Source organism: Myiozetetes cayanensis, unplaced genomic scaffold (assembly GCF_022539395.1).
Source record: "Myiozetetes cayanensis isolate MyiCay16 unplaced genomic scaffold, myiCay2020 scf39, whole genome shotgun sequence".
NCBI classification, from domain to species: Eukaryota; Metazoa; Chordata; class Aves; order Passeriformes; family Tyrannidae; genus Myiozetetes; species Myiozetetes cayanensis.
The window spans coordinates 538247-552283 of NW_026087620.1; the positions used below are offsets into that span (position 1 = coordinate 538247).

The following is a 14037-nucleotide window of genomic DNA, read 5'->3' on the forward strand; positions in this document are numbered from 1 at the left end:
AGAGGAAGGAGCCGCGGCGCCTCCTCCTCCTCGTTCTCCTCCTCACGGCCCCGCTGTCCCGCTTGTCCCCGTCCCTGTGGCCGCTTGCCCCGCGGCCGCCCCGTTTCCGTGCCCCCGACCCCTGGCCCGTCCCCTCAGCCCGCCGCCCCCTCGGCCCTCGGCCCGCTCCGCTCCCCCAGCGCCCGCCGTGGGCCGGCGGGAGGCGGCGCCGGCCGGGGGAGGCGGTCCCTGCCCGGGAGGACGGGCCGAGCCGGGGAGTTTATCCCACTAGAAGGGAACAGTTTCTCCCGCTGAGACTTGACAGCGCCAGGTCGGTGCGGGCTGCGGGGACCGTCCCCCGAGGTGAGGGGCCGGCGGGGGCGTGAGCGGAGCGCGGAGCTGAGGGAGCCGCGGGCGGTGTGCGCGGCCGAGGGGCTGGGGGGCAGCCGGGGTCGGGGCGGGCAGAGCGCGGAGCCCCGGCCCGCCGGGGATGCTCGGGGTGCCGGGGCTGGACGGCGGCTCCGCGGGAGCGGGGTGGGGTTCGAGGCTGTTTCTGAAGCGGGGAATAGAACGGGGCGCTCGGCCCGGCCCGACCCGGGAGGAGTGGGGCCGGTGGGGCGGCCGCGGAGCCCGCGGGGCGGTGCGGGAGGGGAGCGGGATGCGGGGCCCGGAGCACCCCCGGCCATCTCCAGGTGCCTGTGCCGAAGCCTCCTGCCCGCGGGAGCGCGGGCGCTGTGTCCATGGTGCTGTAGCGGGGCCGGCGCGGGCACGCCGGGGGTCCGGTCCTGCCGGGAGGATGCTCAGGGATTCCCCGCGGGGAGCGGGGGGTGATGCCCACCCGCTGCACGGGGCAGCCCGCGGGGCGTCCCTGATTCAGGGACAGGCACCCACGGGGCAGCGCTGGGCTCACCTGGCTCCTGCTCTTAATGAATGAACAGCCGTTTATTTATTTATTTATTTAAATTTCTCAATCGCAGAAAGTCGGGGAGCCTTTCTGAGCCTGCAACAACTAAGATGCTATGTTGAAATATATTGTGTCTTGATGGCATGCCTCAGGTTCGCAGGAGCGTTTTGTAATCTTCCTGGTGTCATTTCTCTCCAGGGTATTCAGCAGCTAGAGAGTGCAAGTTCCTGTGGTGTTGTAACTTTGGGGCACAGTGTACACACGACAATACAATGCTGACTTAACAGGGATGCATTTATTAATATTAGTGATGTAAGGCTGGTATTTATTCTGATTAAAAGCTCAGGAAATTATCAATTTCTTCATATACTGTGGAGTCTAAGTTCCTTTAAAACTATAATTCTTCTGGAAATAAGTAGGGTTTTGAGTTAGCCTTGTATTTGTGAATCACTGCTCCATCTCCGTATGAGCTTTTGATGTGGCACATGATTTCATTTAAAAATGTCTATTAAAATTTTCTTTTTCTAGTACCAATTAGTCCATAATTTAATAAGTAATTTATCTTTCAAAAGATTACTATGACTGGTTATTAGTTAACTAAAAATTCCCAGTGTACACCAAGTGACTATGACATATGATACTCAGCGCTCTCCTTTGAAAAGAAGTTGCAAATGTTATGCTCTCATTAATATCAGAATTTGTTGCATGAAGTCATGTGTTTGACATCATTATTCTCTTTGGCTGTCACAAAAAAAATTGCTGCAGAAATTGCTTAGAGATTTAATTATGAGATTGTAAGAAATTGCTGTTAGCAGTGCGTTAAGACGTGGCACAATATAAGCATGGACTTGTCAGGGGGAGAGAGAGTTGAAAAAACAGTTGGCATGGACTTTGATAACCAATCAGAAATATAATTTAATGGTATTTTACACAGGCAAGTTTTGAATTTTGATGTTCTTAGACATCAGTTTTGTAAAATACCCCACTAACTGGTAGTGGTTCAGAGATTTTTTTTTTTTTTTTTTATACACTTGTAATTAGCCTTAAGATAGCATGTGTTTCTTAGAAATGCTTCAATGTCAAATTCCTGGATAATACAATATATTAAACATCAGCATTCCATGAAACTTCCATTACAATATAGAATATATAAATAATTCTTGTTTTCCTCATTTATATTTCATATAATGAGTTCTCAGAAAATTCTCACCAAAAGAAGGTGGTAAATATTAGAATTTAACTGAAGAATGCTGAAGCTATGCCTTTTAACCTTCCTTATGGTACTGATAAAAACACCCACTATCACCACTGTTTCTAAACCTGACTTTTTTTGTGAATTTCTTTTAATAACCATAAGTCTATTTCTAAGTCAATAAAATAAATTTAGGCACAGCACCAACTACTGTCAGTATAATTTTTCTACCTATAGCAATGGCTAATGACTTTTGAGAAAAGATGTATCGTAGAAGCAAGGGACACTTTAAAAGTGGAATAAAAACTCTGTCCTGTACAAAGCCAGACTAAATAATGAAAAGCGTACTTAGTTGTTTCACCTTGGTTTCTGAGGCCCTTTTTTTACATATAATCTGTTCAGAATGGAGCTAAATATATTTACTAGGCATTTTTGTGGATCTCTAGTTGCCAGTATTCGATATTCAGAATCGGTGTTTCTTTTACAATCTTTTGTCACAAGTGTTATTCCCTTGTCCGCCAAAGTCATGCAGTAAAACAGTTTCCAGCGCAGTTACTCAAGAGAAATTAGAATACAATTATAAATTCTCCTTGTTAGGTTCTTTTGAAGTCACGGATACAATACTTTCCATCACTTATTGCTACCTGTTTATTTTTTTAATCACTGATAGGCTTATTAAATCTAGGATATTAGATGATGAGTCCTAATCATTCCAATGATTTCCATAATTATGTATTTTTTTTTTAACAGCAGGGATCTATTTTTCAGGTACTTTATGCCAAATGTTCTTTGTGTATCAGATAACTTTTTGTGAACTACCAAAAGAAAAAGTTAGGACCAGTCCAAAGCAAGTCCTACACACCCATGCCACAAACAGAAGTTGGAGTTTCCCATTAAGAGGTCTGTTCTTAAGGATTTAATTTAACTGTTACAGAGTACGTGGGGGAAAAAGTGTCCTCCTTGACCCCATCTTTTTTTCTATGGAGATTTTTCCACAGCAGAATGAAAAATGAAAGAGCCATAGGATTTGACTTCAGATATTTTGATTCTCAGGAATATGAAACGTAAATTGATTCCTACATTAAATGGTAAAGCTTTTGCGTTTCTTTTGTCTGTTCCCCCATCCCCTTTTTATTTTATACAAAGCAAAGTCTGGGTTCTTTTTTTCAGTTGTGCTTTTTTTCTAAATGTAGAGTAGTGCACCTTTTCTCAGCTGTACCTGCTGTCAGGTACCAGTGCTGATGATGAGCAAATTGTCACCCAGTACCAGAACCTGTGGTGAGCGGGGCTTGGGATACTCCACATGTTGCAGGTATAAGGAGATATGAAGGGGAAAATGCTTGTGGCAACCCTAGGAAAGACTGAGTTTCTACTTCAGCATCAGGTCTTCTACTGCAACGAGGAATTCTCTTCTGCCTGTCACTTCAAGGTTGTCAGCTCTTCTCACAAGGCGAAAGTACAACTAAATCTATTGTAAACTCTTGTTCTTTAAATCTGGGGGGGGAAGCAAGGCCTAGTTTTCAGTCTTCATATCTGCAACTTTTGCACAACTTAAGTCAATTTGATGAGGTTCACATTTTTCTCCCACTCCACCCACACCTTCCATTATATTATTTGGACTGTTTGCCCTCTCATAAACCACTCTATAGAATTGAACTAAACAATGACATCATTCTCCAATTAAAATTCATGATACATGAACTATATAGATATTTTTAATTACCCGTGTTGCAGTAGTACCCAGCAACCTAGTCAAGATTGGGGCCATCTAGTTACTCACTCAAATGTAATAATTGCCCTTATCCTTAATACTATATGATCTATGGCAAGAGAATGCAAATAGTTACACATTTACAATGGAGACACAATGTAGGAGTGCAATTGATGCAAATAATTAAATTTTAAATTCCAGTGATTTATGCTTACAATGGTAAATGATTCTTACAAAATTATGACAAATAAGTTATGTGTATGTGTAATAAATCCCCACGTTTACAGCCAAAAGCTCTTCAACTTCTAGGCCGTACTGTATTCTCTAAATGCAGCTGTTGTTACTTAGCAGTTTCGTTGGCTTTCTCTGTAAATAGAGAAAATATCCTGCTTGGAAAGGGGAAGGTAAGGGACCACTCAGGAGCAGGGCATTGCATTTCTGGGATGGACTAACAGGTGATGCTTTGATGACTTGCATAAACCACCCCCTCTCCTCGTGACTAAGCAGATCACCTCCATGCCATGCAGTCTGCACTTTCAGGACAAAGTCTAGGAATGCAAGTCTATGAATCCCAAAGTCTACTCTGCTGGTTGATAATTAGCAATTTCAAAAACACAAAGCTTACGTAGCTTTGTTGATGGATGTTCAGGCACAAGTGGGCTCCGTGGCTGCTGAGGGGAACACATGTGTGTGTTATGTACACACTTGTAGGGGATGTGTGTGTGTAGGGAAGGTATTAAGCCTGCTATAGAAAGGCTTCCTACTTATCTCAGGAAGACTGAAAGGCTATATATAACTCCTGATAACGCAGTGTAATAAATATTGAGTAATAGCCCAATAGAAAACTACACAGAACACTCCACACTGTTAAAGAAATGTTGGTCTATTAGAAGGTGCACACTCTAGAAAAAAAAATCACAGCTTCTGTGAGGTCAGTGGTGGATCTGCTGTTTCAGTAGGGTCAGGTTTGCAATCTACGTTCAGAGATAGAAATTTTGTCCTATACCCTTTGCTTCCACACAATTACTACTGAATTACTACCCACGTGTGTGTTTAGTATGCTGAAAACGCAGGGTCTGACTAAAGGAATTGCTTTTTGCTCAGTGAGCCTGAAATTAGATAACCATGAATATATATTATAACAAAAGTCCTATATATTTTCCTTTAAATTGTCTAAGAAATGCCGGTGTAACAGAAGGAGTGTATTTACCTGGAGATCTGGAGTTTATGTGACTATTTCTTTAAATGAAATGCTAACATTTTGACATGGACACTGAAGTGTTAGTGTTAGTATTAGTTTATTCCAGACCTTCAAATGGGACACAAGCTGTGGGTTTGGTCTTACAGCAGCTGCTCCAGGAGGAAAGCAGTGTACTTTGTGCTGCTTTACAGGCTGGTGGAATTCATGAGCTCCAGGGGGACTCCTGGCTTTCCTCTTTATCACAAATCTGATTGTGGCACGTTTCAGATTCCCTTTTCTCCAAATCCTGTACTTTTTTACAGACCTGCAGCTACAATTCCTCTAACTTACCTCTATGTGTGTATAAAATTCTAAATATGTTTTTTTCATCCAAACACTTCTGGCTGTCATGGAATATTCATATAGGATAAGTTAGAGCAATGGAGGTTTTCTTATTGTATCCTGTGTTTTTCCACTGGGTTAAAGCCTTTCTTTTCAGAGGATTTCATATTTGCACAAAGTAGTCCTGCCCAGAATTATGATCTTGTCTTAAACTTTTTACACAATATGTGATTACACTGCGTTGCATAAAGTGGAATTTTATGTTATAACATTGCATTATAAGTCCATAGTACTTGTATGTTTGTTTAGATTTATTGAACAGAGATGTTGTGTAACTGCTGTAACTATTTGTGGCTGTGAAGCAGCAATTCTGAAGTTTGAGAGCCTTTGAACTTAGGCTGCTATCTATATACAAATAGACTGATGTAGATTTGCTCTGTGTGTGCCAGGGGATTATTTTTATATTGCTGTGAAGTACTCAGTCATGGTGGCTTGAGAGATATGTCAGGCTACCAAAAGAGTCACTTTGTTACACCAAAAAAAAAAGAAAGTATGAAAAGAAAAATGTTAATTACAGGCTTTAACACTCACACCAAGATCTTCTAGTAGGGGTGGTCAGAAAAACAGGTTTTACTACCTAAACCTGGTGCTTTGTGGTGCTATCTAATATGGGGGCTCGTGGAAAAATGCAGCCACTTCTATTTACTGCCTTTCATAATGTACATATTTCCTCATGATAGGTTTAGGTACTGACTTTTTGTGTCTACAGTAAATAAAATAAATAAAACTGAGGCTTTATCCTTTCATCTTGAATATGTTTTCCTTGGAGTTACTGTTCCCTACAGTGGTATTTCAGTTACAATATTTTATGCTGAATCTCAGTTTTTAAGCTTAATAGAAACATGTTATTATGTGGTATTTTGCTAAATTGATTTTTAATCCCACCTATGAATGTAAAAAAAAAAACCAACAAAAACCCCACAAATTTTACTTTCAGTCACACCCAGAAAAATCTATAGTTAAGCAAGTACAGAAGTACATGAAGGCAAAAAGTTGTTTTATTTACACAGAGTTTATCTGTACTCTCTAACCTTATTCAGGACCATATTTAATGGAATCATGAGAAATTTGGAAAAGCCACTGGCTGAGGGTCTCGTTCTGAGGGTCTCATTCCCTTCAGGGTAAGGGAAATCTATATTATGTATTTGCTTTCCAACCTGTGCCATGTCTAGACCAAGGTTCTTGCACGGATCTAAAGATGCAGCAGTTCCTCTGACCCTGCTGAAGTTGACTGTGACAGTGGATGCATTGCCTTAATCGGGTCCCTGCAGTTCTGCCAGGGTTTTACTGGATTTTACTGGATTTCTTCCCTATCGTCACTCCCAGATGCCATCATCTGCACTCAAACTGCATGTCTGAGATGCCTTATTTGTACACCAAGGCGTGCTAGTGTATCTGAGTTTTAAAATTATTAGAAATATTAGGAAAAAAGCAGGCTGGTGTTTTATTTCTTTTAAATATCCCACAGTAATAGTCTACTTAAATAGAGTTTGACAAATGAGTGCATATTGCAAGATGCCCATATAAAGGTATAGACTTTTTGAGTTTTGCTTAGACCATCAGTAAAGAGCGTGGAAACAAAAATTCTGCAAATATGCTTTCACTTTCAGAATTTCCAGCTGTTGCTGAAGATGGCTTGAGATGATAAACAAGATGAAACGTTGAACTTTATTTAGAACAAAAGGGTTTCACATTAAAACAGTTTTCTGAATGAAATAAGTACCATTTAGGTTTATTTTCCTGCATTGTTTTTTTTTAATACATTTACACTAAAACTGTTGCCAGAATTGCTGAATTGGCCTGGAGTAGAGTATTTAGTAAAGATTTCAGCTAAGTATGAGTTGTTATAATTAACTACAGAATAAGTTTCAAAACCAGTATTATAAAAGTTTATTATGACACGTATAGGAAAAAAGCAACTATTCCAGAATTACTTGGAAAGGTTCAGGATTTACCAGTGGCTTGAATGTATTTTTCGTTATTAAGGCAACGAAAAACAATTCCTAAAAATCCTCTGGAAGCTTAATTAGTTCCTATCTTGCCTTTTTTTTTTTTTTTTTAATCATTTAGAAGTTTGCGGTAAGAAATGCTCCTGGAAGCCAGTCCCACGCTGCTCCCAGATCCCCTGGGCAGTGGGTCTGGGGTGTTGTGCAAGCGCCTCGCGCTGTTTGCTGTGCTGAGCTCCCAACTGCTGCATTGTTCTGGTGATGCACACAACAACAGCAGGGCACAGGAATAGGGGACCCAAGAGGCTTCCTTAACAGTTTCCTCTGGGCACTGCCCACAGCCTTGTTCCCTGGGCCTGCCTCATGTGATCAGCCTGGACAGCTTTCCCAATTAACGTGGGTGTGGCGGGTATTTCTTCTGTTCACAGGGTCTCGTTGAAGTTCGGCTTTTTCACACTAATCCAATCCCTTGTGTAAAATACACACTTGGAATCGCTGCACTGGCTTCGGTTTTACCCACGGTAGATAGGATAGAACATCAGGTTGTGCAAGTTGCATTCTGACACAGGTAATGACATTTGAGGAATTATTTTCTTAGATCAGGATTACTGATTTATGAAGAAATAGTTATTACGGCACAGTTGGCGTAGGCAGGAATTCTTGACAGTGCTTGAAGTACTGGAAAACCCATCAGTATCTAGAGCCCATTTCTCCTACAACAAAGATATTTTCTTGTAGACATGTCCTCTTGAAAATGTTAAATCTTAATCCAAAAATACAATGTTACAGATATATTTTCCCATAAACATACCTTCATGTTTTAATTTATGTAACAAAGCCCTCCACATGCTCGTGCCAGAGTTCACAGGAACAGCTCTCCTCGTGAAATGAGTCTATCACTGTTTTCATTGTGCTGTTCACCGGGGGATCGTATCTGTCAAATTTTTAATGAGTCACAGTTTTGTCGAGAAGGGCATTTTTATGCAAGGAAAGAGTTGCAAGCAGTACAGCAGCCCTGAGCTGGACATAATCTGCTGTTTCATCCTTCATGATGTAATACTGAGGATGTGGAAGTCATGTGCATTTCTTTCCATTCTTTTTCTGGGTCAGCAGGGTGCCAATTCTAAGTAGGTGAGAGATCAAATAAAAACCCAGAAAACTGCTTTCTGTAGATTTTATCAATTCTGTTTTTCAGAGATAACAGTATTATCGACAGTGTTCTGCTTCTTTACAAATAAAATATTAATAAACCCAAATTTATGCAGAATAGGTGGAGTACTGTGCAATGTTAAGGTTGGCTCTGGCTTTTTAATCTTGTGAAATAGTGAGATTATCTTTAATCTTAATAGAGGCTACTGGTGTGCAGCGTGATTAGATTAATTGCAGTGGTGGATTAAGGCAGGGATCTAAGGCCGTTGTGGGACTTTGGAGGCCCAGCAGAGACGTGAGTTGGGAAAAGGGGAAAAAGCTGCCCAGAGTGAACATCAGGAAAGGAAATGAATTAATTAGATTAATTAATTAAAGGAAATTTTAAAAGAAGGCGGTGGGAAGATTGGCTATGACTGCTGTTTCTGTTTATAAATTTAGCCCTTCTTATGTTTGCCAAAGAAAGTATTAAAACCCAGGAAAATTCTACAGCTGTTTGAATTTTTTTTTCAAATTTTTTTTTCAAAGTTGGAACCTTCTTGATTTTGAATTCTTCTCTCTGGTCTCTTATGAGATTCTCAGCTTTTCTTGGTTGAAGATATGCTGACAATGCCATAACGTGGTCTTTCCCTGTATTTTGGCATTCCTACTCATTGTTCTTTTTCTGCCCAAGTTTGCTCTGTTTTTTAAATCTAGCCTTATTTATTACTCCTTTGAGAACAGGAACTGTCTGATATGCTCACAACAAGTGACAGCTTTCCTGTCACTGAGGACAGGAGAACAGGCAGTGAATATTGCTGAAGCCGAGGTAAGTTTAGAATAACAATAAGTGGTGCATCCCCTACATTTGATATACTGTAGTGTGACCACGCTCTCTGACGCAGGCTGGGCAGCAGGTTCCTGTCTCCTCCCCCAGCCACCAACAGGAAGGCACAGCACAATGTTATACAGCATGTGGCAATTTTCAATTTCTGCTGAAGCTTGACCCTTAGATGGGAAGGTGACTCTTTTGTTGTCACTAGTGAAATGCAGAATGAATGCAGTTAAATTAAAAAACAAATCCACAACAAATTAGCTGACATTAAAACAGTGAGACAGTAAGGCAACCTCTTCCTTTCCTCCCCAAATTTGCATTTTGAAGGGAAGAATAAAGGGAGGAAAAGGTTTGAGGTGAATAAGGTGAGATAATGTAAGGAGACAAATGTAAGGAGATAAATTAGAGAGAAACTCTAATTGTCCCAAAGGAAAGCAGAAAAAAAGCAAGAAGGAAGAAGAAATCGATGCAAGTATGCTTGCCACTTTGCTGACAATTACTCCAGGAAGGACTAATTAATGTAGTAATTATACCTGACACTCACTCTGTGGAAGAAAGGAATTCTCTGGAGTTCAAACCTATAGGAGTTATAGAGCACCCATTCAGCTATGAATATAGAAATTAAATAAAGACAGCGTAGGCTAAATACTAAATGGCACTGTTTTCTGACTCCAGGGTTATATAAACTGTTGTATAGCTCCTCAAAGAAAACATCTTCTAAATAAGAATTTCTGAAATTAAATCAGAGAAAAAAATATTGGAAAATTCACTGGAGAGATGAGTGTTGCATTGGGATGAGTTCCTGACAGACCCCATGGGACATTTCCCTCCCTCCATCTTCCACTAGCCATTGCTCACAGCAGGTTCCCACGTACCCTTTGGTGCTGTGCAACCCATCTGCTGAACTGTGAGTTTTCCTCTACATCCACAAGGCACGGGGATTATTTTAGATCTGGAAGCCAGGGGTGATTCTGAGGTGCTTATTGTATCCATGCTCTTGTTCATTTTTCTCAGAGCAGAAGATGAGATAAATATTAAGCAGTAGTGTTGACAACTTTTTATTGTGGAGTCTTGAAGCAGCAAAATATTTCTTCTGTTTTCATGAGGCACATAGTTGGGTAAATGCCCCTGTTAGGTATCAGTTATAGGAATTTGATCTTAGAGTTTTCCATCTCTGCAGGGCTTTTTGCCCTCTGGTGCTGAGCACTGTCAGAGCTCTGTGCTTCCCCCCCCCGAAAGCTGAGTACCCACTGCAGGTATTGCCAGCTTGCAGGCAGAAACTGGGACCACACTTCGGAAGGAAAGGTTATTCACAATTAAATAACTGTGAATTCGAGGAAAAACAAAGCAAACCCCTGAGCAATTATATTCCCTGGTTTCAGAGAGGCCTAATTGAACTCAAAGGCTGGAACCATACCAGTAAATCAAAAGGTGCTGTAACTTGGGCACAGGAAGTGGATGGGGAAATTGTTCAGTTCTTAGAATTGTCTCTGGTCCAGTTTTAGCTCATCCAATTAAGAGCCATTCAACAACTTCCCAGAAATACTTTGGGGGTCAGCATGGGCCATGGACCATTTGCAACAGACCATTTACATGTTGCCACCCAATTTTGACAACTGGGAGGGTTTGATCACGAGTGGAACAAGTGTGGCCAGAGTGAGAGTCCGCTGCTCCTCAGCTCATTGACATAACTGGAACAGAATCAGCTCAAATGCCTCTCGGATTTGTTACAATTAAGTTTCTTTTAAGTCTCTTCCTGCCTACAGAGCAAGATGATCTGTGCTTCATGTGCCATTCATAAATTTTTAGCTTTAAAAGATTAATGATGTATAACGTGGAGATCTTTTTAAGTTTGAGAACTTCTGGCATACAAGAAAGAAGTGGAAGTTGTATACTTGGCAAAGTAGAGGTTGGAATTTTATGAAAACAAAAATCTCTCAAGTAATTTTAGTCTATGTTCTCTGGTCATTTGGCTGTCATGTAATAAATCAAAGGACACATAGCAAAAATACTCCTTATTTCTTTTCTAACCACTGGTGAAGGAAGAAGTTGTTAGTGTGGTAGAAAATCTCTTTCTCTATTTATACATCTGTCCTGAGCAGATGTTAGTAAAATCCTTGTGTATGATAAAGCCATTGCTCTGAAAAAGACTTTGAAATTTTTACTGTCCTGCTGGCCATTCCAAGAACTTCAGACAACTAACTTTGTAAGTCACCTGTAAAGTATACATTACAACTTGTTTGCTCTGAAAATTCCTTCTGGCTCAAGTGAAAGCGCACAGGGCAAACAAAGTTATGAACTGTGTACACAAGGTGTGAGAGGAGATGGTTTCACTGGGGATAATTTATGGCCCTGAGCCTTTGGGGTCGTCAGTGCAGTCTGACCTGTGCTCACCATCTCACTCTTTTAGAGGGATTACAAAGGAATATCAGGGCCAAGTCAGACTGATTTGCCCCAAATAGTGTCAACAAATAAATCATAGATTTTTAATTCTTATTGTAATTAAATAGAAAGCCCAAAAGATGAACTCAAGGATTCTTGTGGGTCCCTTCCAAATTAGAATATTCTGTGAGTCTGATTTTAAGACTTGAAGGTTTGAGAGCTAAAATATTTGACAGTGTAGCTACCATTTTAAATTTCATTTCTGTTGTTAAAGTTGATAAATATTTTGTCTGTTAAAATCCTTTCGCTGTGTGATCATTGATTCAATTAAAGGAGCAGAAAATACCATGTTTTGTTGAGACTTTAAAAAGATACATCAAGAACCTTTATAGGTATTTAAACAGGTGAAGCATTCAGAAAGACATGTAAAGCAAGTTATAAGATTTTTCAAGAGAATGAGACACAGACTTCCTAATAAAAGTATGATGATTCAGAGATCCAAAGCACCACTGAAGATGAAAATTCTAATATTTTATTTTCAAATAACTGACTGGCAACCTCAGAAATAGCACAGAGAGAAGGAAGCTGTGTTTGCCTTTCTAAGAAGGACGTTGTCTTGAATATGGGAAACTGGAGATGGGGGGAAAGCACTGCATGGTATTTATTTATATAGGAAAATACCCCAGGGCTCCTCAACCCCTTTTGTTATTCTTAATTAAAGAGTAATTTTTAAAGGAATTTTTAAAAAACAAAACTGTCATTTTTAACCTACCTCACACTGGCTAAACTCAAAGTGGGTAGGTTTAGATTAGATATTAGGGAGAAATGGTTGGCTGGGAGGCTGGGAGGCCCTGGCACAGGTTGCTCAGAGAAGCTGTGGCTGCCCCAGCCCTGGAAGTGTCCAAGACCAGGTTGGACGGGGCTTGGAGCAGCCTGGGCTGGTGGAAGGTGTCCCTATCCAGGGCAGAGGGTGGAACAAGCCAGTCTCTGAGGTCCCTTCCATCCCAAACAATTCCATGAGGCGTTGGAGGCAGCACGTTTTTCCATGTGGGGAGGCAGCACAGGACACAGCCAGGCCCAACCCAAGAGTAATGCAGAGATTCTGCAAAGGTCTCTAGAGCATTTCCTGTCATAGCTAAAACAGGGATCAAACCCTAACAAATGAGTATGTGGTGTGTTAATATCAAATACAATTTTTTAACAAACTTAAGTGGCTTGTCACGAAGTAAGAGTAACATAGAAGAACAAATAAAGGAAGTAGAATAATCCTGCCTATTAAAAAGTCTTGTTCTGTCCTTATACAAACAGTGGATCCAATTAACTGAGCTGCCTATCGAGATGTCCTTTTGGAATTTTGGAATTTTTCATTTGGGTTTTCGGACGTGTTTTACAAGGTGAGGTCAAACTCTCTCAGTGGTGGCACCACCAACAATTTTGGCACACTGTGTTAAAACTCCTCTACACTGGAGTCAGTTCTGGCTGGAAAAAGCCGACGTTTCCCAAAGCTCTTGGGATGAAGAGAAAGAGACCAACACATGAGAGGCAACAGTGAATGTTGTAAACCTTGTTTCTTTAGAATTACGTTATCAACTGAAAAATTAGGTTTTTAGTGGGCATTATTTGAATCAGTCTGTTAAATAAATATTGATATTTTATAATATCTTTCCAAATTTGAAGTATTCCACATACCTTTGGGAAGTGCTGGCCAAATTTAGGAGCCACTGAAATATAGAACTTCTTAGAAAGACCTTTCAGAATGAGGCTGTATCTTAATATTTTACTACAGGGAACCGGAAGCATGAGAAATCCCACAGGGAACTATGCTGCCTTTTGGTAAATTAATCATGGCTTCCAGAGCAGAAGGCCCAGAGATGCATCTAAACATTTCCAGTTTACTCTTAACTACCTTGTCAATCCTTTGAATTTCCTTCCTCTGTATCTGAACCACAAACTGCTATTCAAAATGGTTTCAAATCATAAATTCATATAGCCTGAACCTTTTCCAAAAAAATAAAAAAGCAGTTTGTGGCCTCTGGGAGAGTAAATTCCAGGGTTAATTTATAACTAAAGCAAATGTATCTATAAAAAGTAGAAAAGCTCCATAAGAAATATGTTAACAAATGACGAGAAAAAAGAGGCTTGATAAAAGATATCAGAACTTGTTTGGCACCAGTGATTTTATGACTGAGGAATTCAATAATAGGTGTGTTGGAAGTACCAAATCACAATTCTTTAAATTACTAATGGGAGACAAAGCTCTTTATCATGGCCTGAATGTGTTCGCATGAAATGTTGAGTCCTGCCCTCTGCAAATAAACTTTTAGTGCCCACACTCTGCATCTGCAGAGTCTGTGTCACATGGAGCCCAAGATACACAACTT

The 14037-nt window shown here is 40.6% G+C and overlaps 1 protein-coding gene across 1 annotated transcript in view; it reads left to right on the forward strand.

Annotated features, from left to right (window-relative positions):
- The first annotated feature begins 200 nt into the window (after positions 1-200).
- PPARG (peroxisome proliferator activated receptor gamma) overlaps positions 201-14037 on the forward strand; it is a 52661-nt gene continuing 38824 nt past the window's right edge. Inside the window, exon 1 of the mRNA XM_050328315.1 lies at positions 201-342. The gene's annotated coding sequence lies outside the window, so the exon portion shown is untranslated. The remainder of the gene's footprint in view (positions 343-14037) is intronic.